The 27765-nt window shown below is 38.8% G+C and overlaps 1 protein-coding gene and 1 long non-coding RNA gene across 3 annotated transcripts in view; one reads left to right on the top strand and one right to left on the bottom strand.

Moving 5' to 3' along the window:
• DNAJC17 (DnaJ heat shock protein family (Hsp40) member C17) overlaps window positions 1-27765 on the top strand; it is a 66510-nt gene that overhangs the window by 18978 nt on the left and 19767 nt on the right. The gene's annotated exons all lie outside the window — the stretch shown is intronic.
• Window positions 118-26262, bottom strand: LOC143655939 (uncharacterized). The gene is made up of 3 exons (XR_013162346.1): window positions 26107-26262; window positions 23885-24064; window positions 118-894 (listed from the first exon to the last, which is right to left on the bottom strand). It is a non-coding gene; the product is annotated as an uncharacterized LOC143655939 (long non-coding RNA).

Raw genomic sequence — 27765 nt, 5'->3', positions numbered from 1 at the left:
CTGGACTCTGTTTTTCTTATCCTGCCCAGTATGTGGTGCTTGTCTGCCTGCAGGTCCCACCAGCATAAGATGATGCAGTACCTTTAACTTTGGCAGACTCTCCCTGCTGGAGGCGTGGTAGAGACCTAGGAGAGGTTGTAGGCTGGTTTTAATGGCATCAAATTACCAAGCCCTGATGTCTGAATTCCTTGAGGGAGGGATTCCACCTGAGGTGGCCTTCACCCCACCCCTGGGGAAGGTACAGCCTCCAGATAAGCCCCCAGATGAGCTTGTTTCTGCCTATGCCTGGGGCAGTTGCAGCCTGAGAAGTCCTGCTGCTATATCCAAAGGCAGTCAAGCCTTTATAGAAACACAGCCACAAAAACCTCTGTTTCCTTCTCTTTTTTTTTCCCCCTTTTTCCGTCAGCCCTGCCCCCTTGGCGCCAGGGCAAAAATGAGCAACCTCTACTTTGACCAGGTTCACCTAAGCTGAGGGCCTATTTTTTTAAATTAATTCCACAGTTGGCGTTTGGTTGTGCTCAGTCCCTGCTGCTGGTAAAGTTCCTTTCCTTTCCCCTCTGGGAGGCAGCCTGTGGGGGAGGAATGCTGGCAGCCGCAGCTTGGGAAACTCATGGTTCTAGGGGGGCTCGCAGTCGGTCCAGCTGGTCCAGACTGGGGTATGCTGTGTGTCCGGTCACTGATGTGGCCTCAGGAGCTGTTCTGTACTGTTTCTGGTTATTTAGTAGTTTTTCTGGAGGACGAACTAAAATGCGCACATTGTTAAGCCACCATCTTGACCCGGAAGTATCTTCCTTTTTTTTATTTCAAGAATTTAAACTAATGTTTTTTTTTTTTCCAGTGGTAGAATGCTCAGCTCCATGTCAGAGATCCAGGTTCAATTTCTGGACCATGCACCTAAAAAAATATATAAATAAATAATTTAAACTAATGTTTTTATTTAATAGACTAAAACATCACATTGTAGCTTTGATTGAAACAGTACTGGAATCATAATTGGTCAAGTTTTACAAAATTACATTCAACAGGAGCAGCATATTTTGAAAATTAGTTCATAAAATTAAAGACTGGGCTTGAATAAATAAGAGAAAATACCATCTAGAAAACAACCACCTGCACTGAACCCATCTGCCATGAGTGAGAATTGTGTTTTCTGGTTTTTGAAGCTCTTGCCACTTTATTAGCAGTCAAGAAGAGTTGCGAAATTCTGACTTACAAATAAAATGAGGAGGCTATAAATGTAGTTGGAAAGTGCTCCTCAGGCAAAGGAAGGCCAGCTCTCATTGAAACCATGTGCTTGAAATGGCTTTGATGGAATCTTTCATTTCTGGAGAGCCATGAGATTCACCTGTCTGTCTTTGACAAATCATCATAGAGAAAATTATGATGGAGGATAAATCTTAACATTAAATTCTCACCACCGCAGGTCTCAGGAGAAACAGCTCAAAGTCCTGTGTCTTGAGAATGAGAGAAGTTCCCAAGGCCAATTTATGTGACTTTCTGGGTCAGTCCCTCAGCCTGGTCAGTGACATGAATGCTCATTGGCAGCAGTTTGAGTGGAGGGCATTAACTTGAGCCATTTCCTGAAATTACCGGGACTGCCCTGGGCATCCTTTTGTATACAGCACTCTTCAGTGGCTTCTTTTCTGCCCTGGGTCTCTATGGACTTGGGTCCCTGTGCCTAGATATGCATGGGGTTCTAATTTGTTATTGTGAGTTGCTTTGTGGTCTGTGTCCCTAGTGGGAGTGACTTGGGTCACTGTCTCCAAGCAAACCTTAAAGCTACACAGGACCATGTGAAGGGTAGGGAACTAGATTGCTGGGTCTGGGACAGAAATTTCATACCCTATATTTTTCTATTCAGCATTCAGGAAATCCTCCATTTTCTACCATCCTCCAGAGTGCTAAGGAAGTGGGATTTGTCCTTTTATTTGCTGAATCTCTGGGGAGGTTTTTTCCAGGGCATATCTTATGTTGCCATGTTGATGATGTCACTCTGAAATAATTTATTTTGATGATACAAGTACAAGAAGAGCCAGGAGTAATGATAAGCTAGAACTGATTAGAGATCTCTTTTAAATTTGGAATCAGTATTTACATACAAACTTTGTTCCAGGTTCATTCATGACAGTTAATGATTCCTTGGTAGAATTCAAAGGAAAATTCAGAGAATATCAACCAAAGAAACTATTAGAAATTAAAACATATATATGGGCGGGCCAAGGTGGTTCAGCAGGCAGAGTTCTCGCCTGCCATGCTGGAGATCCAGGTTCAATTCCCGGTGCCTGCCCATGTTAAAAAACATCAACAACAAAGACATATATGCAGAAATAAAAATCTGGGTTTTTAAGAAAATAAAAAAGAAGGGTTAGAAGATAAAATTGAGTAACTTTCCAAGAAAGTAGAGCAGTAAGACAAAGAGGTGAAGAATTAGAGAACCTGCCCAGGACATTCAGATTCTGAATAGCAGGAATTCCAGAAGGATAAAACAGTGGGGAAAAAAAAGGGAGGGGGTGTTTAATAAAAATCAAGGAACTTCCCCAGAACTGAAAGAGAGAGTTTATAGGTTGAAATGGCCTGTAGAGTAAGTAAAACAATGGATGAAAACAGTTAATAGAAAGGCACGTTATTTGGGAATTCATGATACAGAGAAGAAAGAGATGTTCCTATGTATATAGAGAGAATGAGAATAGATTTCATGAAAGATCAGGTATTGGAATTTTTAAATAGCACCACTAGAAGCGAGAAGGTAATGGAGGAATGCTTTTGAAATTCTGAACAGAATTTATTTTCATTCCATTTTAGCATTTAACATCAGCCCTAAATAAATCAGGTCTAAGAGTAGAATAAAGTGTACTTTAAAAAAATTTTTTATTAATTAAAAAAAATTACAAGAAACACAAACATTCCCAACACATATACTCAGCAATTCACATAAAGCATACTTTTTAGACGAGCAAGACGTAAAAACTATTCACCTCTCAAATACTGTTTTCTCAGTAACTAATGAAATGAAGGATTTCTTACACCATAGAAAGAAAAATATGCAGAAAACAGAGACTTAACACAGAAAATGAGCACAAGGAATTTAATGGGTGATAGCAAAAGTGTAAGGCAAGATGACAATGATAAACTAAGTGCACAGCATGCTCAGATTAATCAGGTTAGTGGGATTAAGGACTGCCAAGCTGTGGAAAGTTATCCATGTCTTCTGCTGTTGTACTATGTTTTTTTTTTTAACTATTTACTTTGGAATAATTTCAAACATAAAGAACAGTTACAAAAATAATACTAGATGCAAGGATAGGCTGTGTTCAGCCCTGCTCTGTAGAATATCTAGAGAAGTGGCAGAAAAATGACTGGGATAGCAGTTCCAGAGTGCAAGTGACTTGACAGGGTCTTCTACATTATATAGGGAGGTCCTGGATGAAAAAGTGTAAAAATTGAGACAGAGAGAATGGGGTGGATGTGCTTGGTCATGACTCCACCTGGGCAGTTTGGAGGCGTGCAAGAAGGAGTGGGTTCTGAAGGCATGGGGTACCCCTGCACTCCTGCTTGCCTCCACAGCTAGCTTGGGAGATCTTCCTTCTCAGCTCTGCAGCTGGGAGCTCCCATGGGGAACCTGGAAGCCAGAAGACATGGTTTGCCTGCACACAGCCCTTCCATCCAGTGCATAGTACCTGCCCCTGACCCCTGAGACAGGCTGCTGTGGGTGCCTGGTTTTTTGGTGGAGACTGGGTGTCCTCCATTTGGGAGGAGGGGGAGATGCTGAGTGGAGCCCATTTGACAGTTGGCTGGTGAAAGAGACTTGTTGAGTCCTGATATTGCTCTTCTTTCTCCACGGAGGTTCACAGCCATCAGGCATGCATGGGCAGAGAGTTACAGCCAAGGAAGGGAGCTGAGCTGTGCCACACTACTAGGCTTTTCTGGGTTGGCTAAGGGCAGGGGTAATTGAAATATTCAGTCCCACAGCCTAAGATTACTGCAAGCGGGAGCCTGGCGACCACCACACACATCAGGCCACAAGCAGATTCTCTGCCAGGGTACACAGTGCCTACCTCCCATCCCTGGGGTAGATGGCTTTCAGTGTATACCTCGGCTGTAATTGCACTTGATCTCCATTCTGCTCAAACAGCTGCTGCAGTCAAGAAGAGGTGGATGTTAGAAGAAGAGGTGGCCCCAAGAGTACCATCTACTGGGAAGATGTGGAAAGTACAGTCTGACAAACTGCCTGTCTGTCTAGCTTTCAAGAGATCTTCCAGTAGAGTTGCATTTCCTGCATGAGATCTGGGCCTTGGGTGGGTGGGAATTATTGGCAAAGCAAGAGCAAAAGGAAACCTTCAACACTAACCCAAGCAAAACATTAGATGAGCGATGAAAATCAGCTTTCAAACTAACCTTATAAACATAGCCAAATGCTATGAAGCCAACAGAAAATCACAAAGCACATGAAGATGTAATGGCAGATAAGGCTCAACCAAATGACCAAATTAAAACACCAGAGGAGACACAGAATTTGGAACAACTAATCAAAGATGTTCATACAAATCTCAGTAAATTCATGGGTTGGCTAATGACATAAAGGATATCAAGAAGACACTAGAAGAGCATAAAGAATAATTTGAAAGTATAAACAGAAAAACAGCAGATCTCACAGATATGAAAGATACTGTAGACCAAATTGAAAATATACTAGAGACAGACAACAGCAGATTTGAAGAGGCAGAAGAAAGAATAAGTGGACTAGATGACAGGACAACTGAATTCAAACATGCAAAAGAAGAATTGGCAAAAAAGATGAAAAAATTTGAATTAAATCTCAAGAAGTGATGGACAACATGAAGCGCACAAATATAAGAATTATTGGGGTCCGAAAAGGAGAAGAGTGAAGGACTAGCAAGATTATTTGAGGAGATAATGGGGGGGGGACATTTCAACCCTTATAAAAGACATATGTGTGCAAATCAAATTAGCCCAACAAACTCCAAATAGAATAAATCCAAATAGACCCACTCTGTATGCGTACTAGTCAAACTCTCAAATGCTGAAGAGAAGCAGAAAGTCCTGAAAGCAGCAAGAGGAAAGCAATTCACCACATACAAGGGAAGCCACATAAGGCTAAGTTCAGACTACTTAACAGGCACCATGGAGGCAAGAAGGCAGTGGTATGATATATCTAAGGTTCTGAAAGAGAAAGACTTCCAGCGAAGAATTATTTATTCAGCAAAGCTGTCCTTCAAAAGTGAAGGAGGAACTGAGGTTGGGAACACAAACGGACATTTGCACACTGGTGTTTATGGCAGTAGTGTTCTCAATTCACAATGGATGGAGGTGATTTAAGGGAACAATGACTGAGGAATGAAAAGTAGAAGAAGTATAGTGTATACACACAGCTGCTACTGAGTGACTATAAGAAGGAATGAAGTTATGAGGCATACAACTAGGTGAATGAACTTTAAGGACTGTCCGTATGTTGAATGTAATGTCAGAAATAAAAAGACAAATATTATCATACCTCACTCACACTGACTACCTATAATATAAAAAACTGGGTGAACTGTAGTCAAGAGCATGGGTTATCAGATTGGGGCCTATTGTAAGGGTTCCTAGATTGTAACTCTTACAGCAGTGTTCTAGTTTGCTAGCTGCCAGAATGCAACAAACCAGAGACAGATTGCCTTTCAATAAAAGGGAATTAATTTTGTTAGTTCTTCAGAGGAAAGGCAGCTAACTTTCAACTGAGGTTCTTTCTTACATGGGAAGGCACAGGACGATCTCTGCTGGCCTTCTCTCCAGGCCTCTGGGTTCTAGCAACTTTCCCCGGGGTGATTTCTTTCTGCATCTCCAAAGACCTGGGCTGAGCTGCGAGTGCTGAGATGAGGTATGCTGAACTGCTTGGGCTGTGCTACGTTTTGAACTCTCTCATTTACGCACCAGTCAATTAAATCAAACATCATTCATTACAGCAGGCACGCCTCTTCACTGACTGCAGATATAATGAGCAACAGATGAGATTCACGTATCATTGGCTCATGTCCACAGCAACAGAACTAGGTACCTTCACCTGGTCAAGTTGACAACTGAATCTAACTACCACAAGCAGTCACATATATTCAGGAGTTGTCACTGTTATTTCTAAATTCGGAGATACTGAACTGTTTGTATATAACCTGGTCATTCCCAGAAATTTTGGATTTTTATTTAACACCTGAGACTCACAGTTAGAGCTCTGAAGCTATGAAAGTCAGCATTACTTTGTACAGGGACTATTTAAAAAGTTGAGAAAAGGATCAGACTTCAACTAGAGATAAGAAGGAAGCTGATCTGGATCAGACTATGGTATATCAGAAAACAGGATAAAGGATGATATCGTCCATATTTTAAAACTTCAACTTCTCTGTGAGATCAAAGGGAGAGATATTTATTTGGTGCAAAATTTATATTTTGGGTAGTGCATTGCCAAATTTAACTAATATGGTCAGTTTAGTTGAACACCATAAGTACATGGAACCTTGAGTAGGGCATGAGATTTTGTAGGTTTGTCCAGAGTGATGCCCCGATAAATCCCAGCGTGATTTGAACAGTGAATAAAAAAGTATTTGCAAAGTCCCCTTAGGGGAATGGTGAGAAAGGGGGAAGATTCAACTTCCCCATGTGGAGAATTCCTGATATTCTCACAAGCAGTGGGGACAACCAAAGCAATAGGATGAGCTCTCAATCTTGGGGTTTGTTCCTATGAAACTTATCCCCGCAAAGGATAGGCTAAGCCTACTTAAAATTAGGCCAAAGAGGCACCTCCAGAGAACCTCTTTTGTTGCTCACATGTGGCCTCTCTCTCAGTCAACACAAGTAAACTCACTGCCCTCCCCCTCTCTACATGGGACATGACTCCCAGGGGTGTGAACCTTCCTGGCAACATGGGACAGGAATCCTAGAATGAGCTGGGACTCAGCACAAGGAAATGAGAAAACCTTCTAGACCAAAAGGAGGAAGAGAGAAATGAGAGAAATAAAGTGTCAATGGCTGAGAGATTTCAGAGTTGAGAGGTTATCCTGGAGGTTATTCTTACACATTATATAGATATCACCTTTTTAGTTAAAATATATTGGAGAGGCTGGAGGAAAGTGTCTGAAACTGTAGAGCTGAGTTCCAGTAGCCATGTTTCTTGAAGATGATCGTATAATGATATACAATGATCATGGTGATGAATGTACAACTATGTGATGATAGTGTCAATTATTGATTATTTACCAAGAAAGGAATGATCATATGGCAAGGATGTTCATGTTTGTATGTTATTATGTTTAAAAAAAAATTAAAAATTAAAAAAAAAAAGGTTCCACCCTACAATATTGAATCAGGATTGAAAGAACATGGTTTTTCTGGGATACATAACAATTTCAAACCAGAACAAAAGCATTAAAAAAAATGATCTTAAAAATGCTTAAGGAGGTGAAGGAAAGCACAGAGAAAAAACTACAGATATTGGGGTAAAACATGAATGAATAATATGAGAGTCTAAATAAAGAGATAGAGATTTTAAAAAGGAGCCAAACGGAACTAATGGAGCTGAAGACCACAGTAACTAAAATGAAAAAGTCTTAGGAGTGTTTCAAGGGCAGAATGGATCTGGCAGAAGTAAGAATTAATGAATTTGAAAATAAGACATTTGAAAATGAGTCAGGCTAAGGAGCAGAAAGTAAAAATAAATATAAAAGTGAAAATAGCCAAAGACAGCCATGGGATACCGTCAATTGGTATATTGATACTATACCAATATAGTCATTATGGGGGTCTGAACAGGAGAAGAAAGAGGGTAAGGAAAGGGGCAGAAGAAAGAGTCAAAGAAATAATGGCAGAGAACTTCCAAAACTTAGCAAAAGAAGTGAAAATGCACAGCCAGGAATCTCAGAGAACACCAAACAGGTTAAGCATGAAGAAAAATACACCCTTTTATATATAGATTATTCTATCAAATGCAAAAGATAATTCTGAAAAGCAACATGTTACATATTTCTCATTAGAAACCATGGAGACAAGAAGGCCATGGGTTGAAATACTTAAAGTACTGTAGAAAAACAACTGCAGCCAAGAATTTTATAGCGACTCTCATTCACAGATGATGGAGACATTAAGATATTCTCAAATAAACTAAAGCTGAGGAAGTACATCACTAGGCCTGACCTACAAGCAATACTAAAGGGAGTTCTTCAGACTGAAATGATAGGACACTAAACAGTGTCCTTTGAACACTAAACACTGGTTCAAAGGAACATAAAGAAATACAGACCTACAGTAAAGGTAACCATTTGGGTAATTATAAATGTCAATATTATTGTATTGGTTGGCATGTAACTCCACTTCTTACTTCCTACAGCTGCTAAAATAAAAATGCATAGAAAGTAATGATAAATATAGGCTTTTGGCCATACATTGTACAAAGATACAAGGGGTAATAAGTACAAAAAAAAAAGTCAGAGGACAGAGTGTTACAGGAAAATATATGTTCATGCTATTGAAGTCAAATTGGTATCAAACCAAATGTAATTGTTTTACATTTAAGATGTTAAATGTTAACGTATGGTCACCACAAGGAAAACAGATAAAATATATATCCAGATAGATAAGAAGGCACTTGATATGGTACCACACAAGAAAGAAAATAAATATAAAAGTAGGCTTTCATGGAAATGAGGGACAAAAAAAGATATAAAACTTACAAAGGCTATCAAAGTGGCAGAAGAAAGACCTATATTATCAATAATAACTTTAAATGTAAATGGATTAAACTCTCCAGTCAAAAGAGAGAGATTGGCAGAATGAATAAAAAACATGTCCTAACTACATGCTGTCTGCCAGAGGCTCACCTTAAAGTCAGTGATACAAGTCAGTTAACAGTGAAAGGATGAAAAAATAAATACCTTCAAATAGTAACCAGAGAGTTGGGGTGGCTATACCAATATTGGATATAATAGACTTTAAGTAAAAAACAATCACAAGGGACAAAGATGGTTGTTACATTGTGATAAAGGGAACAATTCAACGGAAGATTTAACAATCATAAATATATATGCACATAACAGCAGAGTCCCAAAATTTTGGAAGCAAATACTGACAGATATTTGAAGGGAGAAATTGACTGTTCAACATTAATAGTAGGAGTCTTTAACACTCCACTTTCAATAATGGATAGAAGATTAATAAGGAAGTTCAGGAATTGAATATATACTAAACTAACTAGACATAACATATATATATAGATATATATATCTATATAGAGAAAACTGTACCCAACAAAAACATAATAAACGTTCTTGAGTGCCCATGGATGATTTTATTGTATAGTTTATAAGTTGGGTTACCAAACAAGTCTTAATAAATTAAACAATACAATGTATATTCTCTGACAACAATGGAATGAAACTAGAAATGAATAACAGAAGGAGAAAGGGAAAATTCAGAAATATGTAGAAATTAAGCAACATACTATTACAAGGGTTAAAAAGGAAGCAGAATTAGGAAATATTTTGAAGTGAATGAAATGGAAATACAACATACCAAACTAATGAGATACAGTGAAGGCAGTGCTGAGAGAGAACTTTATAGCTCTAAATATTTACATTAAAAAAAGGAAAGCCTTCCAATCAGAGACCTAACCTCAAAACTAGAAAAAGAATAGCAAACAAAACCCAAAGCAAACAGAAGGAAGAAAATAACAAAGATTAGAATGGAGATAAATGAAACAGAAAGTAACAACAAGAACAAAGAAACCATAGGGAGAATCTACAAAACCCCCAAAGTTGGTTCTTTGAAAAGATCAACAATTGACAAATGTTTAGCTAGACTGACAAAGAAAAAAAAAAAAGAAAGCATACAAATAGCAAAAATCAGAAATGAAAAAATCCCTGCTAAAATAAGAGGGATTATAAGAGGATACTATGAACAATTGTACGCCAATAAATTAGATAACCTAGATGAAATGGGCAAATTCTTAGAAATACACAAATCACCTTCATTGTCTCAAGAAGTAGAACTCAGCAGTAGATGAAATGGACAACTTCCTAGACAGGCATGAACAACCAACTTTGACTCAAGAAGAAATAGATGACCTCAACAAACCAATCACAAGTAAAGAAATTGAATCAGTCATTAAAAAGCTTCCCGAAAAGTCCAGGACCAGACGGTGTCACATGTGAATTCTACCAAACATTCCAGAAAGAATTAGTACCAACCCTGCTCAAACTCTTCAAAAAAATTGAAGTGGAGGGAAAGCTACCTAATTCATTTTATGAAGCCAACATAACTCTCATACCAAAACCAGGCAAAGATATTACAAAAAAAGAAAGCTACAGACCAATCTCTCTAACGAATATAGATGCAAAAATCCTCAACAAAATTCTAGCAAATCGAATCCAGCAACACATTAAAAGAATTATACATCATGACCAAGTAGGATTCATCCCAGGTATGCAAGGATGGTTCAACATAAGAAAATCAATTAATGTAATACACCATATCAACAAATCAAAGCAGAAAAATCACATGATCATCTCACTTGATGCAGAGAAGGCATTTGACAAGATTCAACATCCTTTCCTGTTGAAAACACTTCAAAGGATAGGAATACAAGGGAACTTCCTTAAAATGATAGAGGGAATATATGAAAAACCCACAGCTAATATCATCCTCAATGGGGAAAAATTGAAAACTTTCCCCCTAAGATCAGGAACAAGACAAGGATGTCCACTATCACCACTATTATTCAACATTGTGTTGGAGGTTCTAGCCAGAGCAATTAGACAAGAAAAAGAAATAGAAGGCATCAAAATTGGAAAGGAAGAAGTAAAACTATCACTGTTTGCAGACGATATGATACTATACGTCGAAAACCCGGAAAAATCCACAACAAAACTACTAGAGCTAATAAATGAGTACAGCAAAGTAGCAGGTTACAAGATCAACATTCAAAAATCTGTAGCATTTCTATACACTAGTAATGAACAAGCTGAGGGGGAAATCAAGAAACGAATCCCATTTACAATTGCAACTAAAAGAATAAAATACCTAGGAATAAATTTAACTAAAGAGACAAAAAACCTATATAAAGAAAACTACAAAAAACTGTTAAAAGAAATCACAGAAGACCTAAATAGATGGAAGGGCATACCGTGTTCATGGATTGGAAGACTAAATATAGTTAAGATGTCAATCCTACCTAAATTGATTTACAGATTCAATGCAATACCAATCAAAATCCCAACAACTTATTTTTCAGAAATAGAAAAACCAATAAGCAAATTTATCTGGAAGGGCAGGGTGCCCCGAATTGCTAAAAACATCTTGAGGAAAAAAAACGAAGCTGGAGGTCTCGCGATGCCTGACTTTAAGGCATATTATGAAGCCACAGTGGTCAAAACAGCATGGTATTGGCATAAAGATAGATATATCGACCAATGGAATCGAATAGAGTGCTCAGATATAGACCCTCTCACCTATGGACATTTGATCTTTGATAAGGCAGTCAAGCCAACTCACCTGGGACAGATCAGTCTCTTCAATAAATGGTGCCTAGAGAACTGGATATCCGTATGCAAAAGAATGAAAGAAGACCCATCTCTCACACCCTATACAAAAGTTAACTCAAAATGGATCAAAGATCTAAACATTAGGTCTAAGACCATAAAACAGTTAGAGGAAAATGTTGGGAGATATCTTATGAAACTTACAACTGGAGGCGGTTTTATGGACCTTAAACCTAAAGCAAGAACACTGAAGAAGGAAATAAATAAATGGGAGCTCCTAAAAATTAAACACTTTTGTGCATCAAAGAACTTCATCAAGAAAGTAGAAAGACAGCCTACACAATGGGAGACAATATTTGGAAATGATATATCAGATAAAGGTCTAGTATCCAGAATTTATAAAGAGATTGTTCATCTCAACAACAAAAAGACAGCCAACCCAATTACAAAATGGGAAAAAGACTTGAACAGACACCTCTCAGAAGAGGAAATACAAATGGCCAAAAGGCACATGAAGAGATGCTCAATGTCCCTGGCCATTAGAGAAATGCAAATCAAAACCACAATGAGATATCATCTCACACCCACCAGAATGGCCATTATCAACAAAACAGAAAATGACAAGTGCTGGAGAGGATGCGGAGAAAGAGGCACACTTATCCACTGTTGGTGGGAATGTCAAATGGTGCAACCACTGTGGAAGGCAGTTTGGCGGTTCCTCAAAAAGCTGAATATAGAACTGCCATACGACTCAGCAATACCATTGCTGGGAATCTACTCAAAGGACTTAAGGGCAAAGACACAAACGGACATTTGCACACCAATGTTTATAGCAGCGTTATTTACAATTGCAAAGAGATGGAAACAGCCGAAATCTCCATCAACAGAAGAGTGGCTAAACAAACTGTGGTATATACATACGATGGAATACTATGCAGCTTTAAGACAGGATAAACTTATGAAGCATGTAATAACATGGATGGACCTAGAGAACATTATGCTGAGTGAGTCTAGCCAAAAACTAAAGGACAAATACTGTATGGTCCCACTGATGTGACAGACATTCGAGAATAAATTTGGAATATGTCATTGGTAACAGAGTCCATCAGGAGGTAGAAACAGGGTAAGATAATGGGCAATTGGAGTTGAAGGGATACAGACGGTGTAACAGGACTAGATACAAAAACTCAAAAATGGACAGCACAATAATACCTAATTGTAAAGTAATCTTGTTAAAACACTGAATGAAGCTGCATCTGAGCTGTAGGTTTTTGTTTTGTTTTGTTTTGTTTTGTTTTGATTTTACTATTATTACTTTTATTTTTGTCTCTATATTTACATTCTATATCTTTTTCGGTTATGTTGCTAGTTCTTCTAAACCGATGCAAATGTACTAAGAAATGATGATCATGCATCTATGTGATGATGTTAAGAATTACTGATTGCATATGTAGAATGGTATGATTTCTAAATGTTGGGTTAATTTCTTTTTTTCCGCTAATTAAAAAAAAAAAAAAAGAGAAGGGGTAATTGGAGCTGAAGGGATATAGACTGTACAATGGGACTGGATATAAAAACTCAGAAATGGACAGCACAATACTACCCAATTGTAATGCAATTATGTTAAAACACTGAATGAAGCTGCATGTGAGGTATAGGTTTTTTGTTTTTGTTTTTTTTTTTCTTTTCTTTCTATTATTGTTTTAATTCTTATTCTGTTGTCTTTTTATTTCTTTTTCTAAATCGATGCAAATGTACTAAGAAATGATGAATATGCAACTATGTGATGTTATTAAGAATTACTGATTGTACATGTAGAATGGAATGATTTCTAATTGTTTTGTTAATTCTTTTTTTAATTAAAAAAAAAAAGACATATATGGGGTGTACAGGTAGTTCAGTGGTAGAATGCTCACTTTCCACGTAGGAGACCAGGTTCAATTCCTGGGCCATGCACTTTACTCCACCCCTCCAAAAAATATATATATGAAAAACCCATAGCTAACATCCTGCTTACTGATGAAAGACTGAAAGATTACCCTTTAAGATGAGGAACAATGCAAGGATGCCCACTGTTACTGTTATTCAACATTGTACTGGAATTCTAGCCAGAACAATTAGGCAAGTTTGATTCCATAAAATTTTATTATTCCACAAAATTTTATTAAGTGCCTAGTGTGTGCCATTCTCTGAGCCTGGTGATAGGGATACAAATATGAAGAGAACCCAACTGTTCTAGCCTCTCCCCATCTCATACTCCTGTGGCCCATCATTTTGTAATGCAGAGACTAAAGTTGGTTAATTCTCCTAGAAATTGATATTTTCTTTTCAGGTGCTGATTTCCTAGAGAGTGTAATGTGGTGCAGAATATAACAGTTTTTCTAACTAATCTTAAAAAGTGAGGCCAAGATTGTGTGTTACATCTGCCAAGTAGAATAGAAGGAAATCATAGTAGAGAACATTGAGCAATGTTGAGAATGCAAGTATGCCTTTATATTGCCTTTGTACTTAGCAGCTACAGGTAAGAAAGTGGGCTTTGGAGTCAGACTGCCAGATACTGACTCCATGACTCACCTAGTTTGTGACCTTGGACAAATTATGCAACCCCTCTGTGCCTTGATTTCCTTATCTGTAAAATGGGAATAATGATAGTCCCTACATGATAACATTGTGTAAGACTTGGATCTCTGTAAATTACTTAGCCCAGGGCCTGGGATCAATGTGAGTGTTCTATACAAGTCAGGCCTTGCTATTACCATCGCTATTCCACAGTCCTTCCACAGTATGCTTTCAAGGAAAAAACACATCTCCCACAACTACATTCAGGATACCCCTCAGTCCCTTCAGTCCTGACAGATCAGTGCTATTAAACCTAACAATATGCCAGTGATTCTCCCTGTGAAGCAGTGGTCAGGCTAGAAAGGAGGTAGGGAATCATATAGGTTAAAATTTGAGGACCATCAGAGTTGACTGTTTATTTCAAATCAACAAATTAAAGGAGTATATCATCCTGGACAAGGCACTGCACAGGCACGGTGAAGCTTTAGAGTAAATAAGACACCACTTCTTCTTTTTGACAGCTCACACCGAGTAGGAATTCTGAGGTAGAATTCAACGTAAGCATATAAAGAAAATGCTATAGGAGTAAAGAGGAAGACATGATTTGTATGTTTGGGAGGATCAGGAAAGGCTTCCCTGAGGAGGGTTTTTTGTGCAGGATCTTGAGAGAAAATAATACATTACAGCAGAATTAGAAGTGATCTTAGTTGTCATATACTTGCATGGAGGTCCAGAGAGGTTATGAAACTTGCCTGAGATGACCCAGTAAGTGATCGTTAGGCCGAGACTGGAGTACCAGTTTAATATTCTTTGCATTTCTGTGCAGCCTACGTGTGTCTTGTCTTCTGTCTATAACTGATTTGTCTTTCCCTGAAGCCCTTTGAAGGCCTACACAACTCACTCTTTATTAACTGGGTATTATTTGATGACACCAGGTGCTTCAAAATGCATTTTATGCAACTCTTTCAAGACTCAAATTTTCAGTCTATTTACCAGGAAAACTACCAGAAAATCTTAATATTGTCATTTTCAGTGAAGTTATAAGAACATACAAGTTACTTTGGAGAAAAACCTAATTTAACTATGTGCTAGCTCATTTTAATTTATTTAAAACACAATATATTTCTGTTATGCCTTATAATGTGACACACCAACATTGTTTCTTACAAATTAAAAAAAGAACAGGTTTGGGGCAAGTGAAGTAGACAGAGAAGGGCTTGAAGGAGCTGCCTGAGCCTGAAGAGGTGGGGAAGTAAAAGTGCCTGGCGTGACAAGGAATAAGGACATAGCTTCAGATATATTGAGGATGTGGCAGGAGATGAATCTGGAAAATGTGGTGTGTTTGGGCTTCTAGGCCTTACGATGGTTAGAAAGCTGGGGGCCATTCCTGGATTTGAAGCATGCCTGACTCAGTCCACTGTCTCCAAGGGGAAACTTTTCCGAAGCCTCTTATCTCCAGACCAGGTGCTGAGGCCTTGAGGTTGGCGTGAAGCTTGGTTTCAGCAGGGCCTCACCAGCTCTGAGGCTGGATGGGGGACCAGATCTCTGGGTATTTCTCTGATGTGTAACTCACTCCTATTAGGTTATCTAGTTAAACTGAGATTCTGGATTATTGAAGTTCCTTGGCTGCCTGTTAGGTCAAAAAGAATGAGTCATTTGTGTCTGTAAGCAGTAAGCTAGTCATTAGCATTCAGGATAATACCTCACATTTATATGACACCAGAGTGCTTTCACATAAATTATCTCATTTGATGTGATCTTCAAAACAAGCCTGTGAGGTAGGCAAGGACCATTAGTTACAATTTATAGATGAGAAAACTAAGGCTCAAAGACTTTAATTGATTTGCGCTAGCATAAGATGGCTGGTAAATACAGAGCCACTGCCCAAACTCATTTTCTACTCCTCTTTCAGAGCTTCTCCATGACTTGTACTGCAGGAGAAAGTAGGGCAGTAAGAGATGGGTCTGTGGGCACCAGAGAGCCTCCTAACTTGGTATGTAATGCAGACAGAGATCTGACTCTTTGTGAGTAAAGCTGCACAATTTCAGTAAACCTGGTAGGTTTCAAGCTGAGCTGGATAGCTTCAATAAGTTACGTTAAAATTTGTGTTAAAACTACCACAGAGAAACCCCATACAGATGGCAGGATAAGAAGTTTCTGAGCTCTGTCCCCCAACAGAAGCCTTGAACACCCAGCAAGAACTGGCAGAAACATCTGTCTCAAAGCTCAAGAAAACAGTTAAAGGACTGCAGTAACAGGAAGAGCACTGAGTTAAGGAAAAGGCTACTTAAAAATGGTAGAATTATACATAGAAGATAGGACTTAACAAATGAATATGAATACTGAATCATTAAATTGATATCTTTTTAGTCTCCAGTATTTTAGGGCAGCTAGAAGTAAAAACCTAAAATTGTGAAATTGTAACCCACGTCAAAGTCTGAAATATGTTCTACAATGAATTGTGGTGCTGTGCTTTGAAATTTATAGCTTTTTTTGTATATATGTTATTGTTCACAAAGAAAGAAGGAAAAGAAGGTTGACTGTGATGATAAAAAAGTATTTAAGCCCTCTAGCCTCCTATAGAGCAGCTAGAAGGAAAAATATGAAAGGATCGTATGGTAGCCCATGACAAACTCTGGGATCTGTCCTATAATCACTCTTCAACACTTGTTGGAGAGTGCTTTGAAAACTATTACTTTTTTCTTTGCTTTGTATATATGTTATACTATGCAATAAAAAAAATTAAAACAAAAACAAAAGCTAAGATCAGAAACCTAAAACAAAAGGTAGGATTTTGTTTTGTCCTGTCTGGCACTTCCGCTACTCCACACGGGGAGCTGATTCACGCTATCAGTGCAGGTCCCTGGTCCCGGTTCCAGAGGGAGCAGAGTAACCCTCGTGCACATATGGGAACCTTAAATATTTGACCCAATCTGGTAGTGACCTGATGGACTCACCATCCCAGAACCTTTCCTGCATATTGAAGGTGGCTCACGGAGCTCTCCCTACAGAATGCTGTGGGAGAGCAGTCAATTTGTGGCAAGGGATTGCTGGCTGTAGGACATATAGGGCAGTGTGCTGGACCACAAGGAAACGGGAAGAGAGGATATTTGTATCTGTGTAAATGGGGTCTTAGGGCCACAAGCACATACCCAAAGCAATAATCTTGTACAAATTTAAGGAAATACATGAATACACACATCTAAGATGCTCAGTGAACTTCAAAAAGGATAAACCCAGATAGACCCACACCGTGTCATTTTATAATCAAAATTTTGAATGCCAAAAATAAAGAATTTGAAAGGAGCAAGAGAAAAGCAACGTGTTACATACAAGGGAGGCTTCATAAGATTAAGCACCGATTTCTCATTGGAAATCATGGAAGCAAGAAGCAGTGGGGAGACATATTTAAAGTGCTGAAAGCAAAAATCTGCCACCAAGAATCCTTTATCTGGCAAAACTGCCTTTCAAGAATGAGGGAGACTGTTCTGTAACTACTTTGAAAATCATTGCTTTTTCTTTTTCTTTGTATATATGTTATATTTAACAATAAGAGACATTTTTAAAAGAATGAGGGAGAGATTAAGACGTTCCCAGATAAGCAAAGCTGAGGAAATTCATCACTACTATGGCCATACAGGAGATGCCAAGGAGAGTTCTGCAGGTTGAAAGGAAAGTACAATAGAAATAGATCAAAGTCACGTGAAGAAGTAAGGACCTCTGGTAAGGGTAGCGATGTAGGTCAATATAAATGCCAGTATTACCGGATTTCTTGTTTGTAGCTCCACTTTTTACTCCCTAAGGGATCAAAAAGGCAAATGCATATAATGTAATGATAAATAATTAGTTTTGAACTGTAATGTACTTGCAATTTGTGACAAGAACTACATAAAGATCAGGGAACTGTGAGGTATAGAACATAGTTTGTTTATACTATTGGAGTTAAGTTAATATCAAAGCAAAGGAGAATGTTATAGATTTAGGATAGATTTAAGTCCCATGGTAAGTACAAAAAAATATCAGAGAATATGCAAGTTCATAGAGACAGAAATTAGAGTACAGGTTGCGAAGGACTGGGATGGGGAGTTAATGCATAACACGTACAGGGTTTCTATTTGGGGAGATGGGTAAGTTTTAGTAATGGAAGTGGTGAATGTGTTTACTCTCACTGAATGATATGCTTGAGAGTGGTTGAGATGGGAAAATGTATGTTGTATATATGTTCCAACAATTAAGAAAATAAAAGCTACTAAAGAGAAAATGATAATTAAATGCAATACAGGATCCTGGATGAGATCTAGCAAGGGAGGAAAAAAGCTCTAAGGGACATTTTGGGACATATAAAAAATTGGAATATAGACTGAATATAAGCTTTATATCAATGTTAAATTTCTTGAGCTTTGTACCTCTACCTAAGGTAAGTTACACAAGTGAATACCCTTGTTCTTAGTAAATGTATAAGGCAGTATTAAGTGTTCATGGAGCATGACACATACAGTCTACACTTAAGTGTTCAGAAAATGAATTGATAAATAGACAGAGACACCAGAGATGGACAGGTGGATAGAATGATGTGGCAAATGTGGTAAAATGTTAAAACTGTTGGATCTGGGTATCTGGGTGGTGGGGATATGTTAGAATTCTGTATGGGGCTTGTATTGTTTTTCTAAGTGTCCTGTGGGTTTGAAAGTATCTCAAAATTAAAAGTTAAACAAATAAATTTAAAAACCTAACAGTACCATTTCTGTTTCAAGTCAGGTAGTGTTCAAAATGTTAGCCATTTGCATAGCCTCTTTTACTGTTTTTTCTGTACCTGAGTATTGTTATTTAGCTATTATTTTTCTTTAAATCAATTTACTTCTTTTTACTGACATAATTTTGTTTTATAAATACAAGAAACTGATATGTGAAGGAAAAATAGATATGAATGTGATGTAGGAAGTACCACGCCCCAGAGAGAAATTCTGCCCACTGGGAAAGGGCACAGACTATAACAGAGAGCAACTGAGGGGCTGGGGACCCAGGTCTCTAGGAGCTGAGGGTGACAGCAGGCAGTGGGGATAGGTGAGGGGCATCCAGACCCTGGGTTTCTGGCAGATCTGGGGGATGTGAATCTCCAACCTAGAAAGGATTTTGGGATCTGGGCCTGAGAGTGGTGCTTGGGTAAGTGTGGGAGGGAGGAGGCAGTGCCTAAGAGAAAGGCTGTCTTCTGAGGAGGAGTGGTGATATAGACTGGGCTTCAGGTTGGGAGCTGGTTTTAGGAAAGTGGTCTGAGTAGAGGTTGAGGCCCTGGAGGGAGTGTGGGGAAGGTTAAAGGGGACCAGGGCCCAGAGATGAGAGCTCAAGGGATGGGAAACACTGAGGCCCAAGGAGCAGAGGGGTCAAGAGAGAAGAGAAGCAAGCCTGTGCTAGTTCCCATTGTTCCAGGCTGTGCCATTTTGAATCTGGACTAGGGTCCTTGGTTAGCAGGCCCGTGAGAGAGATGTTGGCCTGAGGTCTGGGTCTTCACATTTTGGGAGTTGAGGGGCCTGTCTGGGGGGTGGCTGGCCCTGCTTACGCCGAGCCTTCCAAGTAGTCCTCAGTTCCTATGGTGACTGGGCGTTTGGGTATTTCCCTGCAGTGCTGTCTCAGTACCTGAGGTAGGCATGAGCCACAGGCTTTAAGGAATGAAAGTGACCAATCTTTCAGGTAGAAGGGACTTTTCATTAAGTGTCCAAGCTCTGTGGTTACTTCCTGCCTGTGACATCAGCCAGTCATGTAACCTCTGATTGTTCCTGTGGGTGAAGAGATGAGATATCATCTCATCTAAATATAAATGCCAGACTTGTGGAGAAATTACTAGCCAACCATGATCACCGACTGTTCCCATTACTGGAATCAAGTCTGGTAATGGATTTCTAGCTGATTCACCCAAGATGGTTTGTTCATTCAGTACCTGTCATCACATAGTGTGTACCTTATCTGAGCTAGTCTGTCAGTCGGGCTTTTGAAAACTGGGCCTAATTACTATAACACTTACTTACCTGGCTCCAGTTTTTCTTATAAGAAAGGACAGCAGCCTATTTAAGAATAATGATCTCTTCTTTGTAGGGCATCTTTCTTTCAAGTTAATGATGGCTGTTTTATATTTATTGGACCCCTTAGTGCCTTGCTTTTTTTGAGTGAGTCAGGAGTTCACACCTATCAGGAGGTGAAACTAGAGTCCAGTGGGTCATCAGATACTCCCCCATGTGCCTGGAGCAAAGCCCAATGGAGATGGCAGGAAACCCAGCTCCCAGCCCCCTTCCCTGCTCTGGGGTTAGGTTGCTGCAAGTGGTGGAACCAGTTGTGGGGCTTCCAAGCTTTCTGGGAAGGGCTTGGTGCCTGCTAATTCCTTACTCATTCTTCCCCTCTGTGATGTGGGCTGTCGGGAGATAACATTTAGTTCCTACTCTTGTTCTCTTGGCAGTCTGCTGTAGAGATTTCTTCCCTTTTCCAGACTTGGTTTTTTAAGAGGTTGTGGTAGCAGGTACAAGGGGAAATTGTGAAATAGTGGCAAGGTCTCCTAGGATCAGGTTAGGGTCCATCTACTTTTTTTTTTTTTAATGTTTATTTATTTTTAATATTTTTATTGAGAAATCTTCACACACATACAGTCTATCCATAGTATGCAATCATTGGCTCATAATATCATCACATAGTTGTGTATTCATCACTCTGATCATTTTTAGAACATTTGCATCACTACAGAAACATAAATAAAAAGAAAGAAAAAAAAGAACTATACATCCCATACTTCATACCCCTCCCTCTCATTGATACACAGTATTTCAGTTTACCCAATTTTTACCTTTCATCTCCTATTATTTATATATGTATATATATATTTATTGTTTTTTTTTAACTCATCTGTCCATACCCTGGATAAAAAGTTTTCACAGTTACACTGTAAAAGCTATATAATTATACAGTCTTATTCAAGAATCAAGGCTACTGGAACATAGTTCAACAGTTTCAGGTACTTCCCTCTAGCCACTTCAGTACTCTATAAACTAAAAAGGGATACCTATATAATGCATAAGAATAACCTCCAGGATAACCTCATGACTCTGAAATCTCTCAGCCACTGACACTTTATTTTGTCTCATTTCACTCTTACCCCTTTTGATCAAGAAGGCTTTCCCAATCCCATGATGCCAGGTCCCAGATCATGGGGAGTCCTGTCCCATGTTACCAGGGAGATTTACACCCCTGGGAGTCATGTCCCATAAAGGAAGTAGGCCAGTGAGTACAACTGCTGAGGTGGCTTAGAGAAATAGGCTATATCTGAGCAACAAAAGAAGTTCTCTGGGGGTGACTCAGACCCAATTTTAAGTTGGACTAGCCTATCCTTTGCAGGAATAAGTCCCACAGAGGCAAACCCCAAGATCGAGGGCTCGGCCTATTGACTTGGTTGTCCCCACTGCTTGCAAAGAATATCAGGAATTCCCCAGATGAGGAAGTTTAATATTTCCTCCTTTCTCCCCAGTCCCCCAAGGGGACTTTGCAAATAATTTTTTATTCACTGCTTATTCTAGTTTGTAAGCTGCTGGAATGCAATATACCAGAAACAGAATTGCTTTTAAAAAGGGGAATTTATTAAGTTGCAAGTTTACAGTTCTAAGGCTGTGAAAATGTCTAAATTAAAGCAAGGCTATAAAAATGTCCAATCCAGGGAAAGAAACCTTGATTCAGAAAGACTGATGACGTTCAGGGTTTCTCTCTCACCTGGAAAGGCATATGGTAAGATCTGATGGCTTTCTCTTCAGCTGCTTCCCTGGGGTTCTGGACATTCTGTTGGCTATCAGTTCTGATGGCTCTGGTGCTCTAAAGCTTTTTTCAAAATATTTCCCTCTTAAAGGGCCCCAGTAAGCAAACCCATGTTGAATGGATGAAGACACAGCTTCATGGGAAACCATCTAATCAAAAGTTACCACCCACAATTGTCTGGGTCACATCTCCATGGAAACAATTAAAAAGCTCCTACCCAGTGATATTGAATGAGGAGTAAAGAACTTGGCTTTTCTGGGGTACACAATAGATTCAAACCAGCACACTGCCCAAATTACTCTGGATGTATCGGGGCTTCACACTAACCTGTACAAACAAGATCGCATGCCCTATTCAAGATTCCTCGTAATTATGGAGTTCAAATAAACTGACCATACAAGTTAAATTAGATAATGTGCTACCAAATATATAAATCATGCACCACATAAATATTTCTCCCTTTGGTTTCACACAGAGATTGAAGTTTGAAAATATGGGCCATATCATCCTTTACCCTGTATTCTGATTTACCTTAGTCCTATCCAAATCAGCTTAATGCATGTCTCTAGACAAAGTCTGATCACTTTTTCAGCTTTTTAAACAGTTGCTGAATGGTTAATACTGACTTTCATAGCTTTGGTGCTCTAATTCTGAGTCTCAGATGTCACATAAATACCTGAAGTTTCAGGGAACAACCAGGTTATATACAAATAGCTCAGTTTCTCAGAATTTAGAAATATCTATTACAACTCATAAATATATATATGTGACTGCTGTAAGAGTTTACAATGTAGAAACCTTTTTAATAGGCCCAAACCTATTAACCCATGCTCTCGACTTCATTTCTCCAAGTTTGTGTCCATATGAGTGAGGCATGATAATATTTGTCTTTTTGTTTCTGCCATTTCATTCAACACATTGTCCTTAAGGTTCATTCACCTAGTTACATGCCTCATAACTTCATTCCTTGGAGTCATTCAGTAGTCCGTTATGTGTATACACCATAGTTCCCTCTTCCTTCCCTCAGTCATCGTACCCTTCAGCCACCTCCATCCATTGCAAATCATGAACATTGCCGCCATAAACACCAGTGTGCAAATGTCCATTCCTGTCCCCACATTCAGTTCCTCCAGGTGTATACCTAGCAAGGGGGTTGTAGGATCCTCTGGCAACCCATCCATAGGTGGAACCACCATGTCGCCCTCTGGAGGGGTACACTATTCAACTTCCTTATCAAACAGTGAATAGGTACACCTCTTTCTCCATTTTCACTAGCACGTGTTTCTCTCAGTCCTTTTTTATCTACTGTGTTTTCTTTTTATTTCCTGTGTTCATATTGAAGGCTTAAATATGTGCAATTATTTATTGGCCTATTTCCTTTTGCGCTTTAATGGGCCAGAAATAATTGCACATATTTGAACCTTCCCTAACATGTTTTGATTGAGAACAAAATAATGTTTCTTCCTTTTACTCAGTAGATATTTTTTGTGGGCCTACTGAGTGCCAGGCACTGATCTGACCCCTAGAAATAAGCAAATCTCCCTGTCCCCTCAAACTCCTTCACTTTATTTGTAAAGGGAAACTCCCATGCCTTTCTAAGGACACTGTGTGCTCTCATTTGAGGTATAATTATAATCAGTTTATCTATTCTTCCAGACCATATTAGTAAAGAAATGGCAGAGGGAATTTGGGAGGGGAGGAGATCAGTAAGTGCTGGCATCAGGCACAGCCCAATAGAGAGTGTCTATGGAAGAAAGAGATTAAAACACTAAAAAGAGTAGAATTTAAAACACCTAGGAAAGCCTAGGAAAAGCCTGGCTCTGTCCACAATAGCACTTGAACGTGTTGGAATGTTCAGTAGTTTATGTTCTGGATGATGATCCTGAGACATAGATGACAGATTAAAGTGGAGTAGTGTCCTAAGATGAAGAAGAGGCAGGAGGCAGTAACATTTTAGAAAGATGTCAGGAGAAAGACCAAACGTGTAAATTGGAGTTTAAAGCCCTTGTGGAACTTACCTTCATCTGAGATCTTTGGCTTTCTGGGGCTGGATCCTTGGAGACAACCTGGTCCTCTGAAAATTCATGGCCACTGGGTGGAAAGCCCCTGAACTGCCCAACCACTCCTTTCTGTGAAGTCTCAGGAAATGCAAATGAGAGTTTCCAAGTGCCAGAGAGACCAGAGGATTTACAGGAAACCTATAGATAAAGAAGAGACTTTAAAGAAGGAAACCTATGGATAACAAAGGAAAGCTACAAGTGTGTTGGTGGCCTTTGGCAGCCTCTCGTGACTGCTTCCATCCTGCCTAAGTGATCCCTGCACCTGCTGACACAGAACCAACCCATATTCCTGGATTAGACGGTTCTATCTTTATCTGTATTCTACATCATTACACATTTGGTCCCTCTATTTCTTAGCCCGTCTGAAAGTCCCTTTCCTTCCTAAACTTATCATAATTAATTAAAAATATTGGCACAACTTACCCACTGTTGGCGGGAATGTAAATTGATACAACCACTGTGGAAGACAGTTTGGTGGTTCCTCAGGAAGCTAAAAGAATTGCCATATGATCCAGCAATACATTGCTAGGTATCTACTCAGAGGACATGAGGGCAAGGACACAAATGGACATTTGCACACCCATGTTTACAGCAGCATTATTTACAATTGCCAAGAGATGGAAACAGCCAAAATGTCCATCAACAGACGAGTGGCTAAACAAGCTGTAGTATATACATATGATGGAATATAATGCAGCTGTAAGACAGAATAAAGTTATGAAGTATGTATCAGTATGGATGGATCTTGAGGACGTTAGGCTGAGTGAGATTAGCCAGAAACAAAGGACAAATACTGTATGGTCTCACTGATATGAACTAATATTAATGAATGAACTTGGAGAATTTCAGCTAAGATCAGAGAACATCAGGAGATAGAAATAGGGTAGATATCGGGTAACTGGAGCTGAAGGGATACAGATTGTGCAACAGGACTGATTGTAAAAATTCAGTAATGGATAGCACAATACTACCTAACTATAATACAATAATGTTAGTACACTGAATGAAGCTGAATGTGAGAACGATAGAGGGAGGAGGGCTGGGGCACAAATGAAATCAGAAGATCAGAAGAAAAGGTAAATGATAAAGACTGAGGTGGTAAATCTAGGAATGCCTAGAGTGTACAATGATAGTGACTAAATGTACAAATTAAAAAACGTTTTTGCATGAGGAAGAACAAAGGAATTTCAATATTGCAAGGTGTTGAAAATAGGTGGTAATTCATATTTTAAAACTTTTAACTTATGTGTGAGACTAAAGCAAAAAATGTTTATTTGGTACAAAATTTATAATTTGACTAATGCGTTTCCTAATGTAATTTATGTGGACAGTTTAATTGAACACCGTTAAGTACATAGAACCTTGAACAGGGCATGAGATCTTGTAAGTTTGTCCAGAATGATGTCCCAATAAATCCCAGAGTGATTTGAACAGGGAATAAAAAAGTATTTGCAAACTCCCCTCGGGGGAGTGGCGAGAAAGGGGGAAAATTCAACTTCTCCATGTGGAGAATTCCTGATATTCTCACAAGCAGTGGGGACAACCAAAACAATAGGTTGAGCTTTCAATCTTGGGGTTTGTTCATATGAAACTTATCCCCGCAAAGGATAAGCTAAGCCTACTTAAAATTAGGCCAAAGAGTCACCCACAAGAGAACTTCTTTTGTTGCTCAGATGTAGCCTCTCTCTCTCAGCCAACATGACAAGCAAACTCGTTGCCCTCCCCCTCGCTACATGGAACATGACTCCCAGGGGTATAAACCTTGCTGGCAACATGCAACAGAAATCCTAGAATGAGCTGGGACTCAGCATCAAGGGATTAAGAAACCTTGATGAAAAGGGGGAAGAGTGAAATGAGACAAAATAAAGTGTCAATGACTGAGAGATTTCAAACAGAGTTGAGAGGTTATCCAGGAGGTTATTGTTATACATTATATAGATATCACCTTTTTAGTTAAGGTATATTGGAGAGGCTGAAGGGAAGTGCCTGAAAATGTAGAGCTGTGTTCCAGTAGCTATGTTTCTTTTTCTTTCTTTTTTTTTTGCAAGTCCCTTTCTTTTTTTTTTAACATTCTTTTTTTATCACATAGTTGTATATTCATCATCATGATCATTTCTTAGAACATTTGCATCAATTCAGAAAAAGAAATAAAAAGACAACAGAAAAAAATTCATACGTACCATCCCTCTTACCCCTCCTTTTCATTGATCACAATCACGCCGTCACATTTTCACAACCATGCAGTCACCAGTAGCCATGTTTCTTGAAGATGATTGTATAATAATATGCTTTCGCAATATGACTGTGTGATGAAAACCTTGTGTCTGATGCCCCTTTTATCTACGGTATGGACAGATGAGTAAAACATATGGATTAAAAATAAATAAATAATGGGGGAACAAATGTTAAAATAAATTTAGTAGATTGAAATGCTAGTGATCAATGAAAGGGAGTGATAAGGGGTATAGAAAAAAAATATGGGAAACAAAGGCTAAAATATATTCATAGATGGAAATACTAGCAGTTAGTGAGAGGGAGGGGTAAGGGGTATGGTATGTATTAGTTTTTTTCTTTTTATTTCTTTTTTTGAATTGATGCAAATGTTCTAATATATGATCATGGTGATGAATATGCAACTATGTGATGTTATTGTGAGTTATTATATACTGAGAATGGAATGATCAGATGGTAAGAGTGTTCATGTTTAAAATTTTTTTTTAATTAAAAAAATGTGTATATCAGTACACATTTTTACCCTGAAACCGTCTTCTTGGGATGCTAATAAGGTAGGATTATTTAATGATAAACAATATTGACAACAGCAGCTTTTTCATAGGCCTGCTTTAGGAGAGTTGTATTTATGTGATGAGAAATTTTTCAGGCAGCAGTCACTCCCGGAAGGCTGGGCCAAGTGGGGAATCCAGTTTGTAGCACAAAGTGCCAAACTCCAGGCCTTCCAGTTTTGACTTTGAAAACTGAGGAATAGACCCTGCCCAGGGTAGGCTTGGTAGCCAAATATAGTAATAACAAGTTAATCAGGATAGACACACTTGCCCAGCATTCTTAGGCCAGTGGGTTTGGGTTCTTGAAGGTCTCAGGCTACCTGCTCCTGCCCTCTGCTATTTGAATGAAAAATATTTCAGAGTCCATGGGGACTAAACAAATATTGAATTTTAGGAATGCCACCAACGGACTTAAAACTAGCCTTGTCCACCTAGAGAATTCAAATTGGGTTGACCTGGACCCACTGTGGGCCAGAGCCCATCCCTGGATTTCCTGTCAGGTGAGCATTGCACTGAGCTGGTATCACTATTCACTTCCCTCACAGTCTGGAACATCCAGTCTGGGCTGGCACTGGCTGCAGAAAGGGACTCCTAGGCACCATTTCATTAAGCCAGGCCATCTTCTTTATACAGGTTGGGATAGGAAATGGCCTGTTTGGCTGGCAGAAGCAAAGTTAGGAAAAAGATGGATTCTTTTTTTTTTTAATGACAAAACAAAACATGCAAACACAAACATTCTTAACATACAAACATTCCTTATATGGTGTAGAATCAGTGGCTCACAATATCATCACATAGTAGTATATTCATCACCATGATAATTTTTTAGAACATTTGCATCACTCTAGAAAACAAAATAAAAAGAAAGAAAAAAAATTCATACATACCATACCCCTTACTCCTCCCTCTCATTGACCACTAGTATTTCCATCTACCCTATATATATATAATTTTTTAACCTTTGTTCCCCCTGTTTTTTTTTCTTCTATACCCCTCACTACTCCCTTTCCTTTCATTGATAACTAGTATTTCAATCTATTTATTTTAACATTTATT

The sequence above is a fragment of the Tamandua tetradactyla genome, chromosome 14, assembly GCF_023851605.1.
Source record: "Tamandua tetradactyla isolate mTamTet1 chromosome 14, mTamTet1.pri, whole genome shotgun sequence".
NCBI lineage: Eukaryota > Metazoa > Chordata > Mammalia > Pilosa > Myrmecophagidae > Tamandua > Tamandua tetradactyla.
This window is presented reverse-complemented; position numbering and strand designations above follow the sequence as displayed.